General features: G+C 37.6%; 1 pseudogene across 1 annotated transcript in view; it reads right to left on the bottom strand.

Moving 5' to 3' along the window:
• Positions 1 to 12950, bottom strand: part of LOC144348093 (arrestin domain-containing protein 3-like) — a 32919-nt pseudogene extending 19969 nt beyond the window's left edge. The window contains exons 1-3 of the transcript XR_014931390.1: positions 12808 to 12950; positions 3968 to 4093; positions 2493 to 2725 (exon numbers count right to left, since the gene is read on the bottom strand). The product of XR_014931390.1 is annotated as an arrestin domain-containing protein 3-like (transcript). The remainder of the gene's footprint in view (positions 1 to 2492; positions 2726 to 3967; positions 4094 to 12807) is intronic.
• Between the last annotated feature and the right edge of the window lie 444 nt (positions 12951 to 13394).

Raw genomic sequence — 13394 nt, forward strand, 5'->3', positions numbered from 1 at the left:
TATATCGCGACACCTCCGTTCTCTTAACCATCATAGTGGGGAAAAAACGGATGAACACGTTTCTTTCATTCTTAAACATGCGTTGCCTTGTGCTGTAACGATGAAAGAAATTCAAATTGCGACCCAAAATGACAAAACTTTGATGTTTGTTATTCAATGCTTGCGGGTCAATTGTTGGCATAAGGTACCACAAAATGTTAGTAGAGAATTCGTGAAAATATTTAAACTAATTCAGGACGAATTGTGCTTTGCGAGCGGTGTGCTACTGAGAGGGCCACGGATCGTGATACCCAAACCAATTCAAAATCAAATCATTTCTATTGCTTACGAGAGCCATGTGGGTACTTCTAAAACCAAGGCATTGATGAGAGAAAAGGCATGATTTCCTGCAATGGATTCTTCGGTTGACAAAACCATATCAGATTGTTATGCCTGTCAGGTTAACATTGATATAAACACAAAAGAACCACTAAAACCATCACAATTACATACAGTTTGGTCTCACGTTGCAACTGACATGTTTGGCCCCTTGCCATCTGGCCAATATTTAGTTGTTGTAATGGACGAATATTCAAGGTTCCCGGAAATAGAAATAACAAACTCAACTAGCTCTAGTGCCTGGACATCCATCGCATTTGAAAAGTGACAATGGTCCCCCATATAATTCAAATGAATTTCAATTTTATTCGAAAGATTCAGGTTTCCATCACCAGAAAATAACACCTGAATTTGCCCGTGCGAACGGACTAGCAGAGAACTTTATGAAAAATCTGGGAAAGGTAATCAGATGCTCCTTAATTGAAAGAAAAAACTGGAAGCTAGAAATTCGCAAATTTTTAATGAATTATCGTGCAACTACACATCCATCAACCGACAAAAGTCCCGCCGAACTTTTATTCGGCCATAAAATGAGAACAAAGATGACATCTCTTGACTATAATGCTGCTGATTGTACGGTCAAAGATAGACATAACCAGAGTATGACTAGAAATAAACTCTACCATGATAGTCATGGCAGAATTAAAAGTAGACAGTTTGTGGAGAGTGTGTTGATAAAAAATACAAAGCGTACATAATTTGAACTAAGATATAGAAATGACTTGTTTAATGTTGTTAAATTGAAAGGAAGTGTGATAAAGGCAGAGAATAAACAAGGAAAAAGTATTTCTAGTGACAAATTAAAGCTTTCAATGGTGCAGGGAGTAGAGAAAATGTATACAAATCTGAAAATGATATAGATGCTGATCTCTTTATTTTTGAATGCCTTGCGCAGAATTTTGAACCGAGAGTTCAGCACCAAGTACTAACCAAAACCCAATTCGGAGATCTACTAGAATTAGAAAAGCAAATATTAATCCAGATTTCCATTATTACTAACAATATTTAATATACACATAAGATAATTAGAACGAATAAAAAAAAATAAAAAATGTGTATATTTAAAAACAGAATTTATAGAATTGTATTAAATTAACTTTTGATGTTGACTGATTTTCTTGTTTACTTGTCAGATGTTGTCTTTATTAAGGAGGGGAAAGATGTAGTAATTTGCATGTCAATGAGCTTTAATAGATGTGTATACATAATTACAACTGCCCTGTATTTGACCATCTGGTTAGTTATGTAACTCTCTTTATATAAAGGATGTACATTGACAATAAAGGGAGTCTGTATTGGTGATTGCTGTGTGCTTGTCTCTTTCTTTGGCCTGCAACCATGAAGTACTACCCTAATGGCCACCAAAAATGGAATATAAACAAAGAAGATAAATAAACTGCATGTGATAAAATATGGAACCAGTGATTAGACAATGTTACATATGTATGTGATCATATCATAGGTGAGAGGCAATTAAAAAAAGCCTTAAACAATGGTTTGATGTAGAAATTAAAACTGCAACAAAAAATAGACAATCATTCTGATAATGAAGACCAAAAATTATAAAATAAATACCTAAAGAATACAGATTATGTTCAAAAGATTATCAAGCAAAAACAAATTGAAAACCAAGGTTAAAAAAAGCATAGATATATAGCTAAATCAGGTACAAAATCAAGTATAATATTTGATGAGTTCACAATGGTCCTTATTCAACCGCTGTGCTTGAACAGGATATGTATATTGTGCTTATTGAACTTAGCTAAATTTTACATTTTGATACCTTTAGTGAAGAAAGAAATCATTTTGACAAAAATGTAATAGAATCTATAGCTGAATATGATCAAGATTCGACGCAAAACATGCAAAATATATTAGTAATGGATCATGAAGATGATCTTGGAATCGAAGCACGTTGGTGTGTTTGTATATTAAACCAATAATATTAATAAAATTGTCATGAGGTATGTATGAGAACTATTGTATCAAGTGCAATTATACCTAAAAATACGTTAATTTCATTAGCATAATCAAAGTTTGCTTTTCAAGACTGAAAGAGGAAAAGGAAATATCCACGTGTAAATCAAGTTATTATGAATAGCAACACTCCCTACCATAGCATTTGGTATTTCATTAAGATCCACTGGAATTCCTGTCACTTTGAATGGTCTCTTCGTAGTAAGGTCAAACATGCACGATCTATCAATATTACATTTTATTTTATATCTCACATTACCATAGACGCCTTCAAATGAGCTTGGTAGCCCGTTTGGCAGTTGTAGTCTAAAAGGCATCTGATGAACTCCAGCAGGTAGTGTGGGATTATCTCCTTGACGGTTCCCGGGCTCTATAAAAAGATGAGACAAAAAACTCGTCGTTGCACATGCACGAGATAAGGTTCCATACAAGCACAGATGCAAACTTTGATGGTTGTGCAGATCAAGATAATTCTGGAGATAATTGGAACGCATCAAAAATACTGATAAGTCAATTCAATTCAAAGTCGGTATTTAGTTCATATAGCTTGTCACAAGGTATTTCGATGCCAGGGAGGTCACTGAGTTCATCTCTATGACAAAATGTTATTTTGTTTTAATCATTCATGGTTTTATTAGATGTTTTATTGTATAAATATTTATTATAAATACTGCCAATTGCTTACAAATGTAGCTAAAATAGTTAATATTAAGTTGGAAGGGGTACACGGACATTTCTAGCATTTGGTCATTCCCTACAACCCGAGTGATGATCTCCCAACCCATTGTATTGGCACAACGCAAAGGAAATTGGGGACACCAGGCGAAACCACATAGTTTGGACTGCATTCCACACCTGAGCAGTCAAGTTTCCGTCAGGGTCTGGTAGTCAACGTCAAACCAGACGTACAAGAAACCATATTGCAAGTCTTCAAGGTTCAACGTCAAACCATATTGCGACGTTGTTGTCAGCGGCATAGATGCAAGGTCAACAAACATGAACCAATCTAACGCTTAATATTTATTGTTGTATTTCATTATTTATTCTTATTCATTGTTTGATATGAGCAATTTTTGTAAGTACAAGTGTTTGGGATATCCTAAATAGAACAATATTGTAAGTTATATTATTCATCAATTATAATGTATTTTTCGCGGTGTTTTCCTTTCTTGCTGGCGTTCGACTGCGATAGATGTTGCAATATACCTTTCTTTGTCGTGGTAAGTCGTGCTGCGTATTTTAGAGACACTCCGGTGTTATCATAATTATTAAATGCATATTTATATCAATGACAGTGTTTCATATGAAAAAATCTATTCACAGAGATGTTTTATTTAGGCTCATGGTGTAGCTGGCCACTACCAGTTTATATATGACCTCAACTAGATTTGACATCTGTGACATAGCATTCAGATCAAAAGGCGCTAATACTAGCACTGTAGAAGAGCGCACATTGACTTTGAATAATTTTGCATATATGTTCAATATTCTGTCAGAAATAATTGTCAAGCGAATTATTAAAAATGAAAAAAATATTTATTACAAATTTGAATCAATCAGCTGATATACTCATCATGAAATTTCAATGTACAATAACTAGAATCATACTGACCTTTACCCCACAATGTGATAATTTTGTACAAAACTACTTGGTCAGCAGTGTACTGACCAGAATGATAGTTGCTGCTCCCTTCCGTCCAATGAACAGAAGCAACACCTGTAATCGTAGCGCGTACACCTATAATAGGTTAGAATATACATTACAATTATTTTCATTATAACTTATAAATTCGGGGCAGATCTCGATTATTTCTGTTATACACCTCTATTTTATTAAATTTCAAAGAGCTAATGTAATCGTACATACTAATTATTTTAAAATATTCAACAAAATTAAAATTTTAAAAAGGGGTTATCAATATTGCCTCAATAAATAATGATGATTGTGAAAATCCATTGATATATCATTAAAAATAATGTTTAGGGGTCTTATATAGGCTTATATCGATAGAGCTCCATTGTTATCTTTCTGATTTTAAGTGGTCCAGGCCAGTGAGGCTAGAGTCCCTATTATCATCGTTCAGAATTTGCATATACATCTTTCCATATTTATAACATATTTCACCCTCATCATCATAGCAGGAAAACGTATTATCGTGGGATATGCAAACGTTTTCCTGCTATATTATCATCACAATACTACATTATCACACATTGTGTGCATAAATGAAATAAACATGGACAAAATAATTCCATTTTGAAAAAATAAAGACGTATACAACGCGCGTAAAATACATTGTTTGTAAATTCGAGCACGAAATTCCACCCTCGCTGCCGCAATGTACTCTGTATTTAAATGTTGTGTGCCAAATTTCAGAGCTATATGACTGGTGGTTCTGCTAGAAGATTTTTTTTGTAAATTATTTATCATAGCGAAAAGGTCACTGTCACAGTGTAAGGCCTGCTTATTGCTAATGAGAGGGCACCTACAGAACTTACACTGGACAGGGGGTTCTTTCACTGCTAGTATGGGGTAGACAAGTACTGGAAATGAAATACACATACACCAAAAAATAAGGTTAAATCTCCTGGCTTTAATATCTCTCAAAATAATTACAAGAAACAAAGCACAGAATAATAACACAATGAATAAATTCACTAAAATAAGAGATTGCCTTGTGAAGTGTGCATTGGTGATAACTCGCAGTTCCAGGATGTAGAAATGGAGGACAGTCAATGGCTTCTGCAACACAACAACAAGAAAATACATGAGTCTTGCTTGCAGAGAAACGCTGTTATTCTGGAGGGCACCGCTGAATACAAGATATCGCAGAGCAGTTTATACAAGTCTCACAGAATGATGATTGAAGCCTGTATCACTTGTCTCACAATATCGCAGCCGCAACCCATAGGGTACACAGTAAAAATGATGGACCACAACCGTCATCAATCTAGCCTATAGCTATTTATAGACATACATGGCCCAGATTCAGGGACACCGCCTGGGTGTCCATATGAGCCAATCAGAATGTGGTCTTGCCAGCAGCTGTCCCACGTAGGCAACTCATTAGATCGTAAATATCCTCCGATATGGAAATCACAAGCACAACTGGTAGATTTCAATTGCCCTTTCAGAGTTGTAAACATGTATGATCTGCCAATCACGTTTGTGACAGTTATCACACGGCAATGCATACCGTCTCTTCCCATGATTCCATGCACACTTCTATTTTCAAGGTTTGGGGTGATATAAAGAAAAACATAGAATAAAGGAAAATGACGTGGTATTCTTATTATTAGTGGCGTGCATATGTATCACAAGGTCTGTATTAAAATACATTCACTGTGGTCAGTTAAGGATAAGATCCACTATATGACAGCGAGGTAGGATATGACAGCTGAGATAGATTTTTATTATTTACATACGGTACATTTACGTCGCGATTATTTCAACTTCCCCGGTTAAGAAAGATTGTTAACTTTACGTACAGTCAAGACTCGTGACCTGCACGTGATGGAAATCACGTCACAGTTACTTTGGAACCCTGTTTCAGGGATCGTCAGAAATAACTGTAAAGCTACCGAGGTGGCAGTCTGAACCGGAGATATGTTACATGCATTCTATTATACACAGCAATCGTTTTGAATTGACTTCCAGTAGTTTACTGCGAATGTGTGGAACGTGACACTACATTGCGTAATTGAGTGGTGTCAATTATCCCTGTGCATCGAATGGTTCCGCCGTTAAGTTCCAGCGTATTGTGATGTTAATCCCAGGTGTACGACTATATAATGCGTGAATGCCACGTCATTTAGGTTGCTTCTTCAAACATCACGGTGGAGGAGGACCTTTGACAAAGTTAGTTCCAGATTCTTGAAGTTGTGGTGACGCACGGCTGTTCGAATATTCCCTGAAGACTAACCAGCGCTGGGTTTCTGCGAGCGAATGGTCTCGACGATAACATCGTTCCTTCGTCAATTCTGCTATCCTGGTGGTGACTACACTTCATTTTCCGTACAACGAGCGCCGACTTCCATCACGGTCATAACTGTAAGTCGTACGGACATAACTGTGAGTCGCATGCACCCCACACCTACACTTTCCATTAGTCTAGGGCACTATCTGTCAAGTATTCAATTATTGTATTTTTGTGAAATGCATTCTGTATTTTTTATGACTATTCTATTTTACGTGCACAAACCGGTTAATTAAGACAACAATTGAAACGGGGAATGCCGTATTTTGTTTGAAAGTTGTGTAGTTACACCATGAAGTCTATTTATCATTAATCTATCATTTATTATAAGTTACCCGCCCGTGTTTGAGCTCTGGGGCATTTTTCCATCACATGCGCTGGTGCTCATAATCCCGAGCGAACCGTATATATTTATTTCCCTTGTTTAGGGAGTGGTTAATGTTATTTGTAATGCGTTTGTTTTCCGTGATTAATTAAATTCTTTTACCTGTTACTGATTAGTTCGTCTTCTCTGTGTTTGTGTGTTCGTATTCCCAAACATATTGCTGAACTGGTCACAACCACTCTATACATCTAGAGGTATAAACAATTCTTTTGGTACGGGTAAAAGAACCTCGCAACACAAGTGATATTTGGAACCTGACATTTAGCCATTTGTATATAGTCGGGTCAAAATATGAAATATAACACGTAACCCTAAAAAATTGATACAAAAGGTTTTTCCCAATTGATTTTGATTCCTCCAGGCATGCTTGGAAACATAATCAAAATCTAGTGTAATCTGACTTCCTAAAATGGGTCATTTTCAATATGGCGTCCAAGTTGGCTGCCGGAAGATTAAAATGGTTATATCTCAGTTAATACTCAATCCATAAACGTGCTTTTTGTGTCCAACCCTATGTTTTAGGGGTCAAGGAAGCCGATTCAATCAGTGAAATTACCATATGTTAAATAGTTATTAGCAAATCCAAGATGGCATCCCAATATTGCTGCCAATTCATTCAAACGGCCCTAAGTAAATGTTGTATTCAAGCAAGACTGTTAAATAGGTCTAGGTCTAGGTTTCTTGAGGATACATTGTGTCAGATGGGGTTCTGTTCGTCCTATGGAGAAATGCATAGGTTTGAAATGAATGCTGCAAATTGTGCTGCATCAAACATGCTTGGTGAGGATATTGATGTGTTTAACATGGCCTTGTTGTTCGCAGCTGACAATGTAGATCATAACATTCTCACAATTGATGTTAAAGGAATATTTCACGGGATGGGCATGATAGCTGCATTGACACCAGGACAGAAGACAGACCAGATTGTCCCTAGGTACGCAAAAATGGAACTGAACATTGTAGAGAAGACAATGGTTGAAATAGTAGATCATCATTTTGCCAAACACATTCATCGAGAAATCACATTTGCAGAACTTCCAAGTCTAACTGAATGTGACAAAGCAGTTGATCTTCTGTGGGAGTTATCATTCAACTTCAAACAGGCCACACCAGGTTGGCAGGGGATGATGCATATCATTTATCAGGGAAATGAGCACCCTGGTCAGTCTTCAGTTGGGTATCTACCGATAATAGACATGTACTCTGGGGACAAGACGTGCATTCTGTCAACATTGGAGTTTCTTTGTGGTCTTGCCTCCAACCATCACATTGCCCCAGTAATTACATTCGACCAGCCCTATATTGGTATATTGGAAGGCGACAGAGATAATCCTTGATTCACCACCAGGCAGCCATCTTAAATCGATTGTCCTGCTGCTTGGCTGTTTCCACACATTTATGAACTTGCTAGGAGCGATTGGTACACTAATGGATGGCATGGGAATTAAGGACATCCTAGGGGTAGTCTATGGTGAAAATTCTGTAGCCCATATGATGACAGGCAAATCAGTTCAGAGAGCATTCCGTGATCATCATTTTGTAGACAAATGTCTTAACCGTGTGATGGTGTCAGAGATGGCAATGATTGACGAATCTGAAGATGTATATACTGCAATATTGAATGGTGAAGAGACATTACAAACTGTATTCACATCGGAGACCCTCAGTCAAATAAACAAATAGCTTGAGAAAAAGAAGATGAAACTGAGTACTAGGTCCAAAACAAGTCAATTGTGGCTGAATTACCAAAGCATGGTACAAGTTGCTAGATCACTGATAAAGGCAGATCGGACATGTCTTGGCTGATGCACATATGCGCTGTTTCTGACTGCCTGCCGATATTTGCCGCAGCTGAGCTGAGCTACTTGAAATCAGCATACTTCTATTTTCAAGAGATGAATCAGCTTGACATCAACCACCCAGATCTTTTCAGAAAATTTGAAAGGGGTTTTCATGTTATCTGTCGCAGTAACCAGTTCTGGGCAGGCCTCAGCTCAGATCTGGTCATCGAGTCGACATTGATGAGATCATTGAAGACCACTGGGGGTCTGACACGTGGAAGCAGTATGTCAGAAGAGCAGAGAGCCCTTTGGATCATATCAAGCCCCATAACATCAGAGTACAACATCGCAATGCAGGAGTTCACAAACCTGTCATACACAACATCTGAACAGCACAGGGATTTGACGGAGGCAAGGATGAAAAGGGATGCTGCTAACCTGGAGAAGATCAGTTCAAAACTTGTTGTATGCTCACCTTTCTCGCCAGACTCTTCATTAAGGAACATTGTTACTGGTGTTGTAGCTGAGGAAGGTGTGAACGTGCATGAATACGAGGATGTTGGTCGCAAAATAATGCTCAAAATGATAACCTGCATTCGCATTCTCGTTCAGTAGAAAAGATGAAGCCAGCCCTGGGTAAAACATCGTCTATCAAAGTTGTTCCTGATCGAACCATTGATTCGGCACTGCTTTTCCAACGCTTCCTGGTAGTCTCCAAAACTGGGTTACTATCCTTGGAAGAAGTGATGCGTTACGAACTTAGTTCTTTCCTACACCCTTTTTGAAGTCAGAAACATATTTCGCAAGGCTGATAAGTCACAACTAGCGCATGTAATCTGTGATCATATAAGTGATGCAATACTATATATTGTACAAGAAACGGAGTGCCAAGTCCTTGATGGAGGTTCATTCCTACACCGAATACCTATGGTCAAATAGCACAGTCATATGCTGACTTCACCATCCGGCATTATGGTTCAGCTACAACCATTGTCTTTGATGGATATGAGGAAGGACCATCCATTAAATACAACACGCATCAGCGAAGAGGGCAGAATATCTATCCTGTTGTAAACTTCACTGCTGAGACGGAGTTCTCCGGAAAGAACGAGGAATTCCTGTCAAGAGATGTTAATAAACAGAGACTGATCCAGATGATAACTGATAAACTGAGAGAAAGGGATTGCACAGTGATCAATGCACCTGGAGATGCTGATGTTGACATAGTAAAGGCTGCAGTGGACGCATCTCTAGTACACACCACTACACTGACTGGAGGAGATACTGATCTCCTTGTCTTACTCCTTTACTATGCACATGGAGATAGTAAGGGCCTTTATTTCAGATCAGACAAGTCCAAAGCTGATGACAGTGTTAAAGTGTATGACATCAACCATCTAAAAGAAATACTCGGACAAGACATGTGTTCTCAGTTGATATTCATTTACGCCATGACTGGTTGCGACACGAGTTCTCGGATTTTGGGGGTTGGTAAAGACTGCTTGCCAGAAGCTTGTAAACGGAGACCCTGTCCTTAAGTCTTGTGCCAATGCATTCCCTATTCCAAATCAGACTACAGAAGTGATTGATGACATTGGATGCCAAACAATGGCTGTCCTCTTTGGTGGCAAGCGTACAGATTCCCTTGCAACAATGCGATATAACACCTTCACCAAAAAGGTTGTCTCTTCTTCATCGTTTGTAACACCCGAACGGCTGCCCCCTACTAAATCTGCTACCAAGCTTCACTGTCGTTGAGTTCACTTACCAGATCATGGTTTGGTTAGGCAAAAAAGGGGGTATGGATGTCATGAACTGGGGGGTGGAACCTACAGGATAATCAATTCGTCCCACTCATGTCAAGAATGAATGCTGCACCAGACAGTCTCTTGAAGGTCATTCATTGTAACTGTGCCACTTCTTATAAGACACTGCGCTGCTCTTTTAGGAAATACGGACCACTATGCACTACAGCATGTGGGCAATGCCAACTTCAAGAATGTGACAATCCACATAACAAGTTTCTTCATGAGGAGTCAGAGGATGACGAAGATTATGATGGCTAACTGTACAACAAACGCAAAATAAACGCTGATAAACCTTGCGTACTGGTCACCTGATTACTTTGTGGTTATATTTAATTAATGTCAATGATTTTCAGGGTTCCTGAAACATAATTGTATAACAATTGAAAATATATATCTATTGCTGGGTTATTACAACAATTTAAGAAGCCAATTTTTTTTAATTTTATTGTTTCATTGTTTTTGTTTTTTGTTCGGTTTTGTCAATACATTATTGTCTAATGGTAATTCCTCTGATTTAGTTGGCTTCCTTGTCCCCTAAAACGTATGGTTAGACACCAAAATCACATTTCTAGGTTGAATAGTAATTGAGAAACAGCCATTTTAGCTCCCAGCGGCCATCTTGGACGCCATCTTTAAAATGGCCCATTTCTGGAAGTCAGATTTTAATAGATTTTTAGTATGTCATTTAGCATGCTCAATAGTGGCAGAATCCATTGTAAAACCTTTTGTATCAATTTTTTGGGGTGGAGCCAAATATTGACCCGACTAATATTTTATCCAAATATTTAAATCAACCTCGACAATATGTCCATAATGATGATTCTACAAGAAAAATGTTTCATAGCTAGAAACCACCGGAAATGTGACGAAAAAAGCATTTCTGTGTTTCCAATCACAATTTCTGAAAGTTGGGAACACAAGTTCACATTAGTAGGCACCAATATTCAGTGGTTCAAATAAATGTTTCTTCCAATCTATTTTTTACCCGTTTCGACTAACTCTGAACTCTAGTAAATAAAGAGTGTTTATTTCACATAAAGAAATTTGTCTGTAAACACGCAATATAAATTATATGTTCATAATATAAACCTATTGTTTAAACCAATCAGCGCGCAAATCGGGGTTTTAATTTCAAAGTTACAAGACTTATTGAGTGACAAAACTAACGAATGTTTCGTTTCAGGAACAACGTGGCAATCGTTTTGAATGCATATCTATTTATCCAAGTACAAATTCTCCACAAAGAGCGTTATTGATAGCCAGAAAAAAAGAAGTTAAATTCGGTAGTCACAAGCGCGGGTCGCTCATTCAATGTTTTCATTGGTTCGTTATTCACATTCTCATTACATGTCTTCTCATCAAATCAAATTAACTATTCACATAATAGCACAGAGTATCGCCAATGGGACGTTTGGAGATATGTTTGCGGGTTGTAGTCGTATTTTCTTCTGTAAGTTTGTGTAGATTATTGTCCTCTAAATGCAATAAAATCATGTTCCCCTTGGTTAACTGTAAGCAAAAACAATAAATATTGGCTTAGTTTAAAATAAGCGAGGTCTCCGTGTACTTTTAGTTCTTAAAAGTTATTACCCATCGAAGCATAGAAGTAACTTCGCTACTCTTTTATGGCTTCACAGTAAAAGGTTACTATTACTTACGCTTGAAAAACGACAAACCTAGTAAGTTAGTTGATTACAGTTGAACTGTATCACTATATAATTTGAAATTCACCCCCACATGATATAATGGAACTGTCATTATGTGAATATCATTTAAGCATTTATAAATCTACATATAAAGTAATGCATTCTTGTCCTTGTCGGTAGACTGCACATCTAGGTCAGCTAAGGCAATGGTAATTCAAATTCTGGTCAAATGTCACAGACCTGTATTAAACTCGTATTGAAACGCAATAAATGCTAAAAATATACATACCGGGTTTCTGAGATTTTCTTGCATTCGAGTGACCCATTAGTACGATGGACAAAGACGTCAATTTCACCATTTGATAGGTGATTGGACTAAGCTGTATGTGCACAATATTATGAATACATTAAAGTCGAGGACGCACGTCAATGACCGGTGCACACAAAACAATTGAATCCTAGAATACTGGGTCAAAACAACTATCATGCTACAACTCATCGTTGCTTAAAAAAATTCAACTTTGGTAATTCCGCTATAAATCCATTATTCACCACATTGTACACTCTGTTGAATGCTCTATTCTTGTGCACACGAGCGATGTTTCTCTGCAGTCTGCATTACCCGTCCGCACTGCTATTTTTATACATTAAAAGCTAATTGGTGGCAGAGCCTGGGATCAGTCGGCTGAGTTGTGGCTACAACTCTTATCCCTGGGTCGTAATGGTTTCCTTTTAAGGGGTTTTTAAACGAAAGTTTCAAATGGAAGCTGTGACATTTAACGTATCTTATATTACAATGAACATTTTCTGCTATAAAATAACAACTGAATTGAACCATAACCGTACCACACGTACCTCGGCATGTCAACGGTTTTGCAAGATCAACAACAACCAATCCGACATAACATCGCCAGGATTGTACACTTCGCGATTTCCGTCAAATACCACGCAAAACGCTTTCAATTTCCCCATGATTTCTGTATCGTTGTGAAGAAATTACTTCCGTGTATGACGATTGTATTACAGCAGTATGACGACCCGGATGTTCTAGAGAATTCTGGTGTAACTCTTTCCCGGGTGTTACATCCGGAAACACTGGACGAAAAATAAAACAGCTATTTATTCTACAACTCATCGTTGGTTAACCCTCTATAGTTACATTATTCACAACATTGCACTCTGTTAAGGGTCTATTCTTTTCTCGCACGTCCACACTCGGTAGTTTTCATACCCCTTTTATTTCATTCTACGACATATCATTTGGGCTTATGTTCAAACTACCGAATGAAAATATGATCAGTGATTGGAACTAATTAAAACGGACCGTTTTACCACACATGATAACCCTGACACCTAACGAGTGTTCTGACGCTATTTTATAATAATAATTTTATTGTCAATCTATCTCCATTGAGATCTGGACTAACATACAATAAAGATTA

The sequence above is a fragment of the Saccoglossus kowalevskii genome, chromosome 13 (genome assembly GCF_978046115.1).
Source record: "Saccoglossus kowalevskii chromosome 13, keSacKowa6.1, whole genome shotgun sequence".
Taxonomy (NCBI): domain Eukaryota; kingdom Metazoa; phylum Hemichordata; class Enteropneusta; family Harrimaniidae; genus Saccoglossus; species Saccoglossus kowalevskii.